The sequence below is a fragment of the Diadema antillarum genome, unplaced genomic scaffold (genome assembly GCF_040938485.1).
Source record: "Diadema antillarum isolate AM-2024a unplaced genomic scaffold, OU_Dant_1.0 scf00000167, whole genome shotgun sequence".
In the NCBI taxonomy this organism is placed as follows: Eukaryota; Metazoa; Echinodermata; class Echinoidea; order Diadematoida; family Diadematidae; genus Diadema; species Diadema antillarum.
The window spans coordinates 2,910,117-2,925,452 of record NW_027271056.1 but is presented as its reverse complement, the minus strand read 5'-3'; the positions used below and the strand labels follow the sequence as shown (position 1 = coordinate 2,925,452).

Here is a 15,336-nt window from a genome sequence, read left to right as displayed (position 1 = left end):
ACACATAAATCTTACTCCAAATAGTAATTCAAAGATGCGATATCTATTTATTGATTTTTTTGACAAAGTAAAAACTGTGAAACAGGGTTGACATCTGTAGTGTCCTAAACAAAGACAAGTCAAGACTGTCACACTGCAAACAATGTCCAGAAGGACCAGCCCAGACAGTGGCCAGTATACCTGATATTGATGCTGCTACCTATTTGATTTACCCTTCAAGCTTTATGAAATGCAAAGTTTAAAGGGTGTGTACAGTTCTGGTCGAGGTGAAGATTTAGCTTTTAACGTTTCGCGAGATATTCAGAAACTACTCTATGAGATGTCAAAGGGCATGCAGTTCTAAGGGGTATCAAACATTTATTCGATGAAAATCGGTTTTGAAATGGCTGAGATATCCAAAAACAAGGTGAAACAAAGATATCCTAATAAAGTTGGGGCATGTCGCCTTTTATTATTAGCACTTTTTTGGATATCTCAGCCATTTAAAAACCAATTTTCATCAAATAAACGTTGAATCCTTCTTAAAATTACATGCTCTTTCATATATCATAAGAGGCTTTTCATTATCTCACTAAGGAATGTTCAAAACATGAATATCTACCTCAACCAGTACTGTACAGTCCCTTTAAGCCACAAGATCCTTTGCCTATTTGACATCAATATTCTGATGAGATTATTATGCTGCTTCAACATAGTAGATGAGAATGATCCAATTGCGCACACAGGCTGTATCTTTTATAAAGACATCAAAATACTCTTTCCTTTATGGTTGACTTGTAAGAATGATGGACAGTCTTCTTACCTACACCAGGTGTGAGGGACATGATAGGTTGGGCTGCAAATGGAGAGGAAAAGGAGAGAAAATCAAATTTGTATAATCTGATCAAACAGATCAAAGTACTTTACGATAACAGACTGACAGGAGGTACTATTCTCATGAAGACATTGGATCCCTCAATTGCACTTTTTCTGCACATAAAGATAAGTGTTAACCTTGGAGGAACTACACAACATCAGGAAAAAAAGACTGGAAGCTCAGTACTGTGGAGTTTTGACAACAGTGCCATCATTTTGCATGATAAGACAAAAGAAACAGAGGAAGAAGATATGTTCAACGATTTTGTTACTCATGAGATGCCTAGCAGAAATAAACACATTTTTATGACCTACTCAGCTCTTCATTACATATAGATGCAACTTCCTTATTGGTATCCACTCAAACTGTTCAGGAAATCTGCCCTGGAATTTTTGAACTCATAATGAGTAATTGTCATATTGGATCAAACAAAAAAACAAAAATACATGTATAATGAGTCACTGTTTGACTATAGGAATCTCAGGGATGCAAGCAGCAAACTTACTAGCGACAACTTTGCAGATGAAAACTCTGCTATCATCACAATCTCCTGTACTCCATGTACCATCACTTTCAGCTAGGATTCAATGAAATGTAGAGAAACATGAGAGAAATAATTTCAGCGTTGAAAACAAACACAAATATTATGTGAATATCAATTGAATTAGATGAAACGATACGTAGTGGTCTCATACTCAGAAGTCGTACAGTATCAGTCTGAAATTCAACTTACTGGTACTCCTTATCTCTCATCATCCTACCATTAAAGGAACAACTGTATGTTAACACTAAAATGAAAGAGACATACACATTATTTGCATTAATCCCTGCAGTTCTGGTATCACTGCATTAACTATATACTCTGCTTCAGGTTTATTTTTGGTTAACTCTCTGATTGCCATTGCCAATTCTCCAGTACACATGGGTAATAGCATTTTTAGATGATGAATCTAAGAGAGTTAAAAAAGATTGGCTAACGCCAGTCACAATATTCTCATCAGCAAGCTAACTTGTCAAGGACTACATAGGTTTGCTGAGGTAACACATCCCTAAAAGATGAGATCTCCCAGAGTATATAACCCTAGTAAAACTATGGAGAGGAGAGGCAAAACACATGTCTCTATGAGAGTTTAACCCTCTTATTCCTACTGGTTAACACTGCTGGTATACTATACAAAATATCAATGGTCCTTTAAAGATGTGGTGCTGAGTGGGTTAATACCTGTTGTGATGTAAGCGCAATCAGCCACCCCAGTCCTGAGGGCTGAGCCAGAGGAGTCCCAGTTAGTGTACCCAAGGCTGCTGCTCTCTACCCACTGTAGACTACCATCAATCTCTGTGTCTGAGAGGGGTAAGGGAGAGGAGAGATATACACAGATATATACCTTCCTCCTACACCAATTCACTAAATCACATCAATAACTGAAGAGAATCTTGCTTGAAAATAATGGAATGAGTTGGTAAACTGTTCTTCTAATTTCAAGCATCTATAATATCATCCATATTTCTGAGTTTAATTTTTCTTTTTAATCATCGTTACACATGATGACTGCCATTCGGATAGTTTCGCCCTGATTAAATAATTGAATATTTAATGAAAAATGTGTGGGACTATTGGAACTTACAAGGTGCCTTTTCACAAGTGTCTACAGAAAATTTAACACACATCTCTGCAAGTGCGACATACCGGCAATATGAATATTGCTATACAGTGTGTGAATTCAATAGAAATAAAAGATATTTTACAAGATATGAAATGAATAAGATAATTGAAATTGACATGTTTGAGAATTTTCTTAAACCAGTCTGATGACAATTAATCATGTAGCATTCAATAGAAACTTAAAAAGAATGGAAGCAAAGACAAAATAGTTGAAATAGTTAAAGAAATTATAAGGCAATTATTCCTTCTGCAGAAATATCATTAGGTATATCATTTTTTAATACCAGAAAGTCCCAACCAGACTGAATCGACATTGACGTCACTGAAGTCAGCCATCCGCTCGACGATGTAGTTGTTCTCTGCAGCACTTAAGTCGGTAAGAAGATATGTGCCTTGTGCTTCACAGGTGAACTTTGCCTTAGACCACGTTGAGGCCTGGTTGGTGTTGTACTGGTAGCAGTAACCCCTGAACAGGTGCCAACCATCAGGACAGCTTCCTGTTAAAGGTCAAAGGGCATCACAACATTGGTTTAAACTCTTCCTACTTCATCACTTGCATAAATGTTTAGAAAATCTTTAAAAAAATCCCTTTCCCTGCAGTCATTACTCAAGCTTTAGTTGCCCTTTATTGATATTTGCATGGTTGAACCTCTGTCTTTTTCCTGTGTTAAGAAAAAAAAAGAGAGGATTATTTGTATAGACTTGAGTCTGTAAAAATGCAGGATGCATTATGGGCCCCCTGAAGGTAGTAGGCATATGTGAGTACACAAAAAAATCTGCATGGTAGATGTGCTGTGTGAAAAAAAAAAAATTGCCCGAGACATGCTGCTCAGAAACTTGGCTTTCTGAACAAGCAAGAAAAATTAGCATTTTGTGAATCTGTATCTTGTTATGGCCCTCACTCACTGTGCTAATAAAATAGTTACGAGTATAAAGTCTAAATGGCAGCTATGGCAATGAAAGACTGGTACAATATCATGTCACCCTAACCCCTCGACACTCAAGATCCCTAAGTAGGAGACTACGTGACCATGAAAATGTGGTCAAGCACTCACCTTCTGGCCTTTCACACATGAAAGCCCTGGTTGATGTACAGGCTGCTGTGCTCCACTTTCCATTAGAGGTGGAAGCGATCTCCCCACAGTCACCACCTAGGTTGTAATAGCTGAAAAGAAATTGACATATTAACTATGTGCCAGGGACTTTGAATATGGCCAAAACATGAAGTGAACTATAGTGTTTCGAGTAATTCTACACTTTCTAGGTACAGAAAAAAAAGGAAGGAATCATTGCAAAATGTGGATAATAATAATAACAATAATAATACATACAATTTCTATAGCGACATTTTCCGTTCTAATTACATGCTCAAGGTGCTTTACACCAAAGCAAAAAGACTGAAAAATACATATGCCTTAAAAGAAGAAGAAGATGAAAAAGAAGACATGAAAGACTGCCTTCAAAACGCATTGTCAAACAAACAGGATTTTAGGTTACTCCTAAAAGATGTTACGGAGCTCGAGTCTTTCAGCTCACATGGAAGTGAATTCCAGTGTTGGTCCAGCATGATCGAAAGCTTGTTCCCCCCCCCCCCCCCCAAGATTTCCAAGAAAGCGGAATGTGTAAGAGACCAGAAGTTGAGGATAGAACATACATTGTAATCAGGAGCTGTTCCCTTAATGACATGATAAACCAGAAGAACTATCTTAAACCTAATTACGCTCCTTTACAGGCAACCAATGAAGACTCTTTTGGATAGGGGTGATGTGACTGCATTTGCTTGACAAAGAAAGAATATAAATCCAAATGGAAGGAATTGTTCTTTATTTTCTTGACTGGATCAAAAGAGAATGATGTCTCTATAGAAATATCATACAAGCCTCATTGTTAGACAAACAGTTGAGAAAATGTTATGTTACATTACAACAGCAAAATACAGTGCCACACCTGTTATCAGGTTGATTGGTTGCCCACTGGGCATAGCTGTAAGCTTCACCATCACTCCATCCATAGTTTCCGGCAGCATTGCCCTCCTTCATAGCACACATAATAAGACAGACATAGAACAGATGTGGGGGTTTTGTTCCAGTAATAACAGGAAAGCAGGTTTTATGCTAAACAAATATCTAGAAGACAAGAAATAGACTCAAACATGCATATGGAGATTCAGAAAATGGATTATTAATCATCCATACTAGCAATGTATGTATAAATATTTGTAATCATGACTTATTACAAAACGTCGGTTGGGAATGAAAATGGCATTAAGTTGTCTCAAACACTATGGGTTTAGTTTCAACTCAACACTCTCCTCACTCTAACCCAGCAAAAATAATGACATGGGCATGATGGTAGTGATGACGATGACAATGACAATGATAATGATGATGATGATAATAATGATGATGATGATGATGATGACGGTGGTGGTGATGATGATGGTGGTGATGGTGATGGTGTTAATGATGATGATGATGATATTAATAATGATGATAATACTGACCATGGTGATGACGATGTTGACGATGATGATGATGATGATAATGATGGTGACGACGTTGACGAAGAGTGAAACACATTCATACCTTGTCGGTCAGACCAATCCACAAGGTCACGCCAGCAGCCGTGGCGGTATTCGCCACCATTTCCTGTTCAGGGTCAGAGTGGATGGAGACGAGATCTCCCCCGACGGTCCTACAGTAGCTCACCGCATCATCCCAGTTCTTTTTGCTACTGTAATACTTGAAGCATTTGCTATCTGCCGTATACCAACCATCACTTTCATCGCACTTCAGTGGGATGTCTACAACATGGGAACAAGTACACATATCACAAAGTTAAACATATATTCTGCATCTTTTATAATCCAATGTTACTTCAAGATATGGCACCATCACATTGCCAGTATCTAAACTTCATTGTCGCTAGCCGTGGCAACTTGAAATGTTGCAACGAGAATGCAAAAAGTTATTTTGAGAAAAAAAAATGTTCACTGAGATCCATTTAATTGTCTTTATGAACTGACTCATATCTTCATTAATTTGTTTGAATCAAAAGTGTTGATATGCTTAATTTCCTGAAATTTCCAAACTACAGTGTGTTCAAGTCAATAGGACAGTACTGAAGTATTAATTGATATGCTAGAAGAGGGCAAAATATAGAGAACCATAAAATGTCTGATTCTGACCATGACTATTCACAGTGGATATGGTCTCTTATAACTGCTATCTAGTAAAGTAGGGGCAGCTTTGTATATTGATACAAACAATGAAATACTACACATATGTCTCTCTAAACTGAACAACAGAAACGAGACAAAATAAAAAAAGTAAACATTTATAGAATTTTTATTTGAAAACTTTGATTTCATTCAAATCTAAACTGGACTACCTTTATTTAGCCTACCCTTGTAACAAATATATATGTAATATGAATGATTAGAAAAATTGAGAACGTCTAGTCAAATATGAGAATTCATAACAGAAAGATATATAATCTAATGATATGACAGTAGCATACAACTGAGCAGCTGCATATAATATTGACACATGCATGGATAAATAATTGATTAAACATACATTGTGATTACATGTCATGAAAATATACAACAAATACTGAAAACAAACAAACAAACAAACAAACAAATGAACGAACATACATCATGCAGCAATTCAACACATGGAAGATTTGTATTTGATGTTGCCCTCATCAAAAAGGAATAGGTAAAAAAAAATAATAAGTGAGCTCAGCACTTCTACAATCTGTTGTACTCTTTTGTTTGCAGCACACTGGGAAGCAGTAACACATCTCTGTGGTGTACCTACAGCAAAAGCTGAAATCAGTAAGGTATGACCTAAGTATGAATTGCTGAAGAATTCCACTCAACTGAAAAATCCAATGCATAAAAATTGATAACTGAAAATAAAAAAGAGAGTACCATCAACCACGGATTTATATTCCACATCTATGATTTTGCATACAGATGGGGTGCACTGAAATAGCAGTAATGTCATTTAATGTCTTACAGCTATCTACTTTAGATATTAACCTAGGGTAACATTTGTAGTTCTTTTCTGTTCTTTGGATTGTCCAGTAGCTACAGTAGAGTCATCAGCAGCAAGTTACAAGAGGGAGACATAGTAAAAGCAATGCAATAAAGACTATTGAACAAAACAATATTTGTACATAAAATGGAGCTCATTTATAACAAATAACATTTAATGCATACAAATATTACAATACTCACAAAAAATTTGGGGTGCATTCCACTTGGCATAGCAAAAAGCATGATGTACATTATATGTACATGGTGTAGAACATACACAGTGCAACAAAAAAAAAAACAAAGCGTGAAGACAGCACATACAGACAAGCAACTATTCACGATTAAAATGGATGAATACATAGACAAACACAATTGGGATTATACACAGATTGACCTAGAAACACAATGCACTAATTTATGCATGTCAGCCTAATGTCAAGTTGCACAACTTTGACACCTTGATCATGATTAGAGAATTGCACAATTTTCTTCTTTCCAGCCAGAAGCTTTTTATTCTTCACTCTACAGTAGTTACACACTGTTGACATTCAATCAAAAGAAGTTCACCTATTCCATCCAATTTTGACCCCATGAAGGTAATGATAATTCTCAAATGGCAAGTTCAACTATTTGCTGTGGTCACACTGGCAAAAGATCAAGAAGCTTAAGATCGCCATCTTTAAGATCTCAAAGTTTTGCCAGTGTGACCGCAAACTTCCTGCAAAAGTATCTGCAAAATTTTTGGCGAATCTTCCCACTCAAACTAGGGATATTTCCCCATCGCTGCCAAACTTATTGATCTTTTGCCATTGTAACCGCTAGAAACTGAAACTTTGCAAAGTTTGTCAGGTGGCCAGTCCATCACCTGTTTTTCCGGGCAGTGCCTCAGAAGCGCACAGCCGTTGTGTTGTTACATCACAATCAGTAGCAATCAGAGGGCATGCTCTTTGTTCGTTCTTATGCATGCACACTAATGACCCAAACTTCTCGATCTAAAGATCAAGAAGTTTGGCTACCAGTGTGGACGAACGACAATAGATCGCCAAGACGTCGCGACCTTAAACTTCTCAATATTTTGCCAGCACCTTATATGAGAAATTCATCATTTCTTGCTCTATCTAAAATCATGACATGGGAGATGGATAAGGGTTAAACTCACAATACATAACTTGATGGGAAGACATGATTACACTGTAGTACAGATGATGGTATCAAAGGAATAGGTCAAGCTTGTTCAATCAAGCATATACGGAGCAGCCATTTGTAAGAAATATGAAAAAGCAGCCTAAGTAAAATGGTGGCCTTTCTTGACCTGTTGCCTGTCACATTAGAATAAGTATTAGAGTAAGCATTAGAACCAAAATAAGAATACATGCATGTTTTGTGCAAGATGAATGAAAGCAATAAAAGTTGTAATTCCACTTGCACTGGCCACTACTTTGTTCACTATTGCCCCGGTGTTTGAAATCATGTCTATCACGCTTTATGACCAAATATTTTACCTGCTTTTTTTCTAAACCTAATTTCACAAAGCAGACTTCATTCTTTTTTTTTTCAGCATATAATGACAAGAGATTCCATGGCTGCAGCCTCTAAATAGCTAGCCAGGTACAAACACTTAACTCATCAAGACCGTAACCACCATTACAGAGACTACAATTACCCATGTCTTGAAGAATCAGAAGCCTCGGTCCCATTTCATAAAAAGTTGATCTATAATGGCAACTCTTGCTGGAATGGCAATTGTCATGGTAACAACAAGGATACAACTTCCAGATTGGCAGTTGCTATGGGAAGTTGCCATTCCAGCAAAAGTTGCTACCCTAACATATTTTCTAAAATGCGGTCCAGATCTTACAATACTAAATCAAAACAAATTACCTAAAGGGAGCCACAAATGCTATTCAAAGATGATTGGTGTGTACAAGATGATGCTGCAGCAGAGTTGGGGAGGGGGTAAGGGGGGGGGGGGGGGGGAGGGATATTGGTAGGAATTTGGGTAGTGTCCAGCCAATCTCAAGAAGACCTTGGATAATGTATTACAAACAGCGATGATGTGCATATATGCAGTATAACATCCCCATACCATTGTCTCGCTCACAAATGTAGGCCCTAGTTAGGTCACACGAGATGTCATTCCATTTGCCACCCTGAGCAACCACCACACAGCGATCGAAATCAGTATTCTCGTTTGGTTCACCAGTATTCCAATTCCTGTAAGATCAAAAGAAATACGGCTAAAGCAAAACTACGCTCATTTGATGCTACATACCATTGTCTCGCTCACATATGTAAGCACGGGTATTGGTACACTTTAAGTCATTCCATTTTCCGTTTTTCTTTGTAACAACACAGTCCTCTCCATCAGTGCCATAGTCATTAGGTTCACCAGTATCCCAGCGCCTGTAATAGAAATATATATTATTAAGAGTTGAGTCATAATTCACCAAAAAAAAAAAGGGATTTCAAACAACTTACAATGCAACAGTCTACACTTTCTAAGGTTTCAGGTTTGTGGAATATTATATTGTTGTTGTTGTTGTTGTTGTTGTTGTTGTTGTTGTTGTTCAAAAGATGCCACAATAATTGCTTGAAAAATTGTGAGGTGTCATCAATATCATTTCCACTTAATGTTAAATACAGTAATGGTTTCACATCATAATTGTTAGATTAGTTTATAATGCATCATGAATTTACAACATGTGCTGATTTGCACTAAACTTACCACTAGTTGAACCGGAGTGATCTCAGCAATTCTGTGCATTAATTGATGGAAGATTTTTTTTCCTTCTAAATTACTAAATCACAAAGTATACTTCTAGCTGTGTGCACAGTGGATATTGTACACATTTAAGTTTTCCAGAGCTTTAAAGTATATAGATAGATAGATAGATAGATAGATAGATAGATAGATAGCTGGATATATAGATATACTTTGCCAGATTCTCATACTCATGGAATATAAAAGTTTCTGGCCCATACCTGGAGCAAGTCATCCCCAAAGAGCAAACTAGAAATTCAAGAATTGGGTTGATATCCAACCAAAAAAGATAAGAGGAGAAGAAGAAAATCATCAAAATGAGGTGAATACATCTAGATTATTGTTGTGTTTTCTCTCATTCTTTTTTACTTACCATAATTAAACTGGCCCTTCACTTTCCCTTTCATGTAATATAAAAGACATAAATCACAGTCAGCCTCAAAGACAGAAGCCCACATGCAAAGGCATGGTAATATCCATTGTAATCAACTGTAAAACATGATATATATTCATGGCATGAAATTTTCAACAAATAGAACCAATAGCCTTTTGCAAGGCATGAAATTTATGCCAATTGCCACTGGCATTCAATGCATAGCGTAGGAAAGAACTTTCGTGTGCATTTTATCGCGAATCTTGGCTCTCGAAAAATTTACAAAAATAGAATGCACACAAGTATTCCTCGTTTTACAGTATCTCAACTTACTTCTCTGAATCCTGGAGAGGAGACCCATCCGCCCACGAGAACTGGTCCTCTCCTGCTAGGTCTGACAATCCGATGTAGGCAGCCAACCCAGCATCCGCGGTCATTGTATTAAGGAGAGCCTGTGAGTAGGTTTGGAGGAAATCATTGGCATGACCTGGTCATGTGGTACTGTCCCTGACTTCTGGACTGTAAGGTCATGGGGTCACAACTCAAGCATAATTCATTACACTGAAAATGAAAAGCCACTTTCCAGCCAGATTTTAGTAAATGCCCTTTGACAAGTTAGTCATCACAGTAAATGTAAACTGGAAGCTCTAGAAAAGACTGCCTCCAAGTGTGAAGGTGGCGCACATGGAAACTTTGAACCAGGAAAGAATCCAATAATCTGGAAGCATCAAAGTACAAGGACGTTTTATGCTCTACCAGCGTCGGTCGTTATGAAAAATCACATTGCAAGCTACAATGAATCCATATGCAGAGGAATTGATTGAAATCAAAACCCCAAAAGGAATGAATCGGAGTGACTGAAGATATCTGAATACCAGCATTGCAGCATATAACAATTTACAATTTATTCCTCATGTCACACATATACATCTCCTTTCTGTGGATTTTTATAAAATCTACATAGCTACACACACACACACACACACACACGGTATATGTCCTCTCTTTATTCTCCTATATCCACTGATCAGTCCGAATTTACAGTATTAGTATTATTATCAGCAGCAATTACCATCAACTGCACTACACAGTAGATACACACATCTTAATGTCACAAAGTGTGACAGAGGTTGAATGATCCCAAAAAAGACCAAAACCGCAAGAAACACTCTATTCTAAAAAAAGGTCTAGACCCTGTTGGACTTACTTACAATAACAAATAATTGAAGATTATTTTCAAATAGATTATTTCTCACTGAGAACCCAGGTCACTTTGATTTTGTACCATTTCATCCGAGTTGAACAACAACTGGCTGAACTAATCCTTTAAACTATATTGTATCTGATTAAATGAGAATAACAACAAACCATGGGGCAAATGTTCCCAAAAATACAAAGACAATGCCTCTGAATTTTGGTATGATACTTTGCATACTGAATTCGTTCAATCCAAATATCAAGATGACACTCACCTAAAGACACTGCACTAAATTTAGATATCAATTGATTTCAATTACATTTACAAGTTACTTGCAGATAATAGACAAATCATAGATAAATAAAACTTAGACCTAGATTCACAGTAGATATCACAGATAGTTGCTCCTCAATGCTCTCCACTAAGAAGAACAGCTGCGATCAACTTGATACTTACATGGACAGCAGATGTTTTGTCCATGGCCAAGTCTCCATCCTCATTCTTACACGCCAGGACAGCTTCATGATAGGTCTGCTTATCAGTGAACATTTGGTAGCAACTGTCACCCAGCAACGACCAGCCATGGGGGCAGAGTTGACTGTAAACTATAGAGTTCACAGCATGTATAGTAGAGAGGATATAAAGAGATTCAAAAACAAGCACATATAGAAACACATACAGTGTAACAAATATATGCTTTCTGAATAGCAACTGATGTGCTATAAAAGGGCATATTAATGCAAACCTGTACTCTGTGTCTTTAAAATTGTGATGCATTCTGACTTTGTACATGGCATGAATGATATCTCACCTAACGTAGGCCTGTAGTTTTGTTTTTTTTTACAGGCTACGCAATTATCTAAAAATGAAAAAATATATATATATAAATTTCACATGTTGAGAAGCTCCCTTTCCTATAGTGGATAAATATGTCACAACAGGCAATACACACACTATATGCACAAAACTGAAAGCACGTAGCTATAATCTTTTATCGTTTCGGCCGACCAATATTCAATCCCAAGCAGAGGAAAACAATAAAATGTTGATAAACTTTTCAGCTATCAACATTTTCAGCTATGATTCCAAAGTGATGGGCATTATTGGAAACAAAACATGCAATGCAGATTCTTGTGTTTACAGATTGACCTCCAAAACTTGATTTTGGAGGCATGTGACCTATCTTCCTACCACTTCCTTTAAAAACCATGTACTACACATGTATAAAAGGTCTATATAACATGTTGCTGCATAGATAGCTGCCACTGCAATCCAGAACTTTGGAGTGACATATGGCACAAATATGCACGACTCCTTTTAAAAATTCACATTCAAAGTTTCCAAAATTCCATGTGTATGGTCCAATAATTAGAGAAACAAATTGCAAATAATTCCAACCTTCATTCCAATATGATTTTTTCTCTGTGTAATTGTTTGTAGTCACTGAAAAATTGATCAAAGATAAGCTCAGTCAACACAAGTTTCTGATAGAGGTCAATCTAACAATTACAACAGCATCAGTGGAATGGTAACCATTACTAGCCAAAGTATCACTATCTACCTCCAAGATTATATTTCCAACTTGTCTCAGAAAATAACATGAAAGTTAGCAATATGTTGATGATTATATGTTACAGCTATGTAATGTCACTGCTAACCAACAACTCGATACCCAAAATTCCAGAGACCCCAATCCCAAGAATATTTGAATGTGGAGATTCTTCTGCCTGGTCTTGGGCAAACAGGTGATTCTGTTCAGCTCTGATCTCGTAAATATGTGCAAAATATTATGTGTGTGTTGAGCACATCACAAAAATAGAAAGTGGAGTTCAGCCTTCAGGGTCCTTAAGTGGGTCCTGAAAGCTCTATAGAGTTTTAGATGCTCTGTGGTATCATCATAACTTTACTTTTTACCTCGTACATGTGTACAATTAGGGTGGGAGAAAGCCAAAATCTAAGTGCGAGATGCAAAACTAAAGCAGGAGAAATTCAAAACTCAAGTAGAGGAGAAGAAGATTTTGTGAAAATGACTTCAATAAAGCAGAAGAGGGTCGGAGTCTTTGTAATTCCATCTAAAGTCTTTAGGCTTTTGAAATATCTAAGACTGTTACAAAAACTGGTTACATCTTCTTTTTCTTTGTAAAAGGGGATAGAGATACAATGTATATTTCATTGTATCAACTAAAAATACACTGTTAAACAGACTTTTTTCCAAAATAATTATCATTAAACTAAATCATCGCAATATATGTAATAAATCATAGCAAGACAAGCAAAATCTTTTTATTCTGTAATATTATTTACGCATTCTAAACTTCATTAAAAGCATGCTCATTATGTATGAAGAGTCTGAAAAGACAGATATATGTACATGTACACTTTCATTTAATCACACAAAATGGAAACCCTAACAAGTTAAATGTAACCAGGACTCTTCTCTCAAAGTCATTTCTCAAAAACTTATTAACAGTTTGTTCATATTGAAAACAAAAAAAAAGCAGAAAAATACAGTTTTATGATGCAAGACATGGTTACTTTTTGCAGATATAGATAAGTACTGGTAGCTTACATGGTAGATTTGACTTAAACATTTGAAATGAGTTACTTTGTCACTTTAAAAAGCCAAAATTATAATATTACAGCCTAGTTCCTATTGTGAAATCATGACTTCTGTACATGTCAGAAGGTTGCACGATGTGATGGTAGAATCAACCAACAGAGAGTGTACATTCATTATTAACACAGTTGCTAGATCTATTTACATGAATTCAAACTAGTCCTTAGATCTCTATCTATCAATGGATAAAATTATATGAAATCATGACTGTTCTTGATATATTTACCAAGTAGTGGCTGCACCACAAGGATTAACAACACGTTCAGTCTCTTCATCATAACTCCTTGTCTGGACCACTGTCTTATAAAATGTCCAGTTCACACAAAGTTGTTGAGCATCAAGCCTTGTCCAACAAACTCACAAGATGAATGGTGATAGTCCACAAACAAAGATAAACGTATACCCAAAAACAAGCTCACAGAGGCAGGTGTGTCCAGAATACAAGATATTTGGTGCAAATGACTGGCCAAACAGTATAATGGCGCAAACAGAGAAAGTTCACTCCCAGGAGACTAACAATCTGTAAATCAGAAGAAAAAAAAATCCCTCAGAGCAAAAGGGAGAATAGCAACAGGTTGCTATGAGCAAGAGCCGAGGAAGCTGGACACAATATCCCCATCCAAAGCTAGCTATGGCTCTGTAGAGAGACAAATGAAACGCCGTCTTTCGCTCCAACCTGTTTTGTCTATATACATGCTGACAACTCCCCCTTACCAGACACATAAAAAAATCCTGCAATAAAAAACAAATAATAAAAGAATAAAACATGACAGTAAGACATAAATGCTTGTACCTCCTCCCGTTTGCCTCTCTGTATTTATCTTCCTTACACACAATACACAATCCACTGCAGAGGTGAAAAAAATATTTCTGAAATTCGGTTTATGACTTTATGACTTTGACTATGATAGTACAGTTTACTCTGGCTGATTACAGAGAACAATATCTTCAATAATCCATTTGTGTCCTGGCAATTTAATCAAAGTAGGGTTTATAGTGCCTTCATCCTCCAAATGCTATATATGCCAAGCTTTAAATAATATCAGAGATATTAAATTTAAAGTATCTTTAGCATGGCACAGCATCATTCTACCCATGAGATATCACATCCGATAAACGGCAGATCCAACAGGCTTGTAATGTACACTCATGCTATCATGTTTTGAGAACTTTTGCGAAACACATGACCTGATGTGCAAAGTGTTGGGTTACCTGCCTCAATATTTTTGTTGGAATACTATCAGAAGACACAAACACTGATGACACGTACCTATCACAAATGTTCACAAAGAAATGAAAATGGTCACAAGTAACTAAAAAACGGAAGTGGTAAACTCAGAAGAGAGTAACGCTTCTCCAGCAATGATTTTGAATGCCATGTTTCAAAGGTCAAGTCTGACATTCAGCACCTGCGTTTGTTTATTTTTTTTTCCTGGATTTAGGTAAACCTGGAGACCATACTTAGGTAATTGTTTGGTCTGTGTTTCAACTGTTGGCTATTCATGCTTATGGAATTCTATAGGTATAATGCGTACTGATGCAACTTTGGCACTGGATAAGTTTCAAGTAGCTTTGCCATCAATTGCTGCTTGTTACAGGCGAATCAAAAACTCCATGTACCTATACTGATATCTAATTGGTCGAAATTGATTAAAACAAACACAATCCTTTCAGGAAATAAACAAAAAGTCTAAATTAGGGTTTGATAAAAGTCATCTGTGGGTCTAAAACCATTTCTCGTACAATTCGAGATTCATATCTCTTCAATACTGATTTTTCATTACTTTCATCTTCTGCAGCTGACAGTGATTATTGAATTTTTG

General features: G+C 36.7%; 1 pseudogene; it reads right to left on the bottom strand.

Annotated features, from left to right (window-relative positions):
- Nucleotides 1–13,788, bottom strand: part of LOC139722615 (macrophage mannose receptor 1-like) — a 47,891-nt pseudogene extending 34,103 nt beyond the window's left edge.
- Between the last annotated feature and the right edge of the window lie 1,548 nt (nt 13,789–15,336).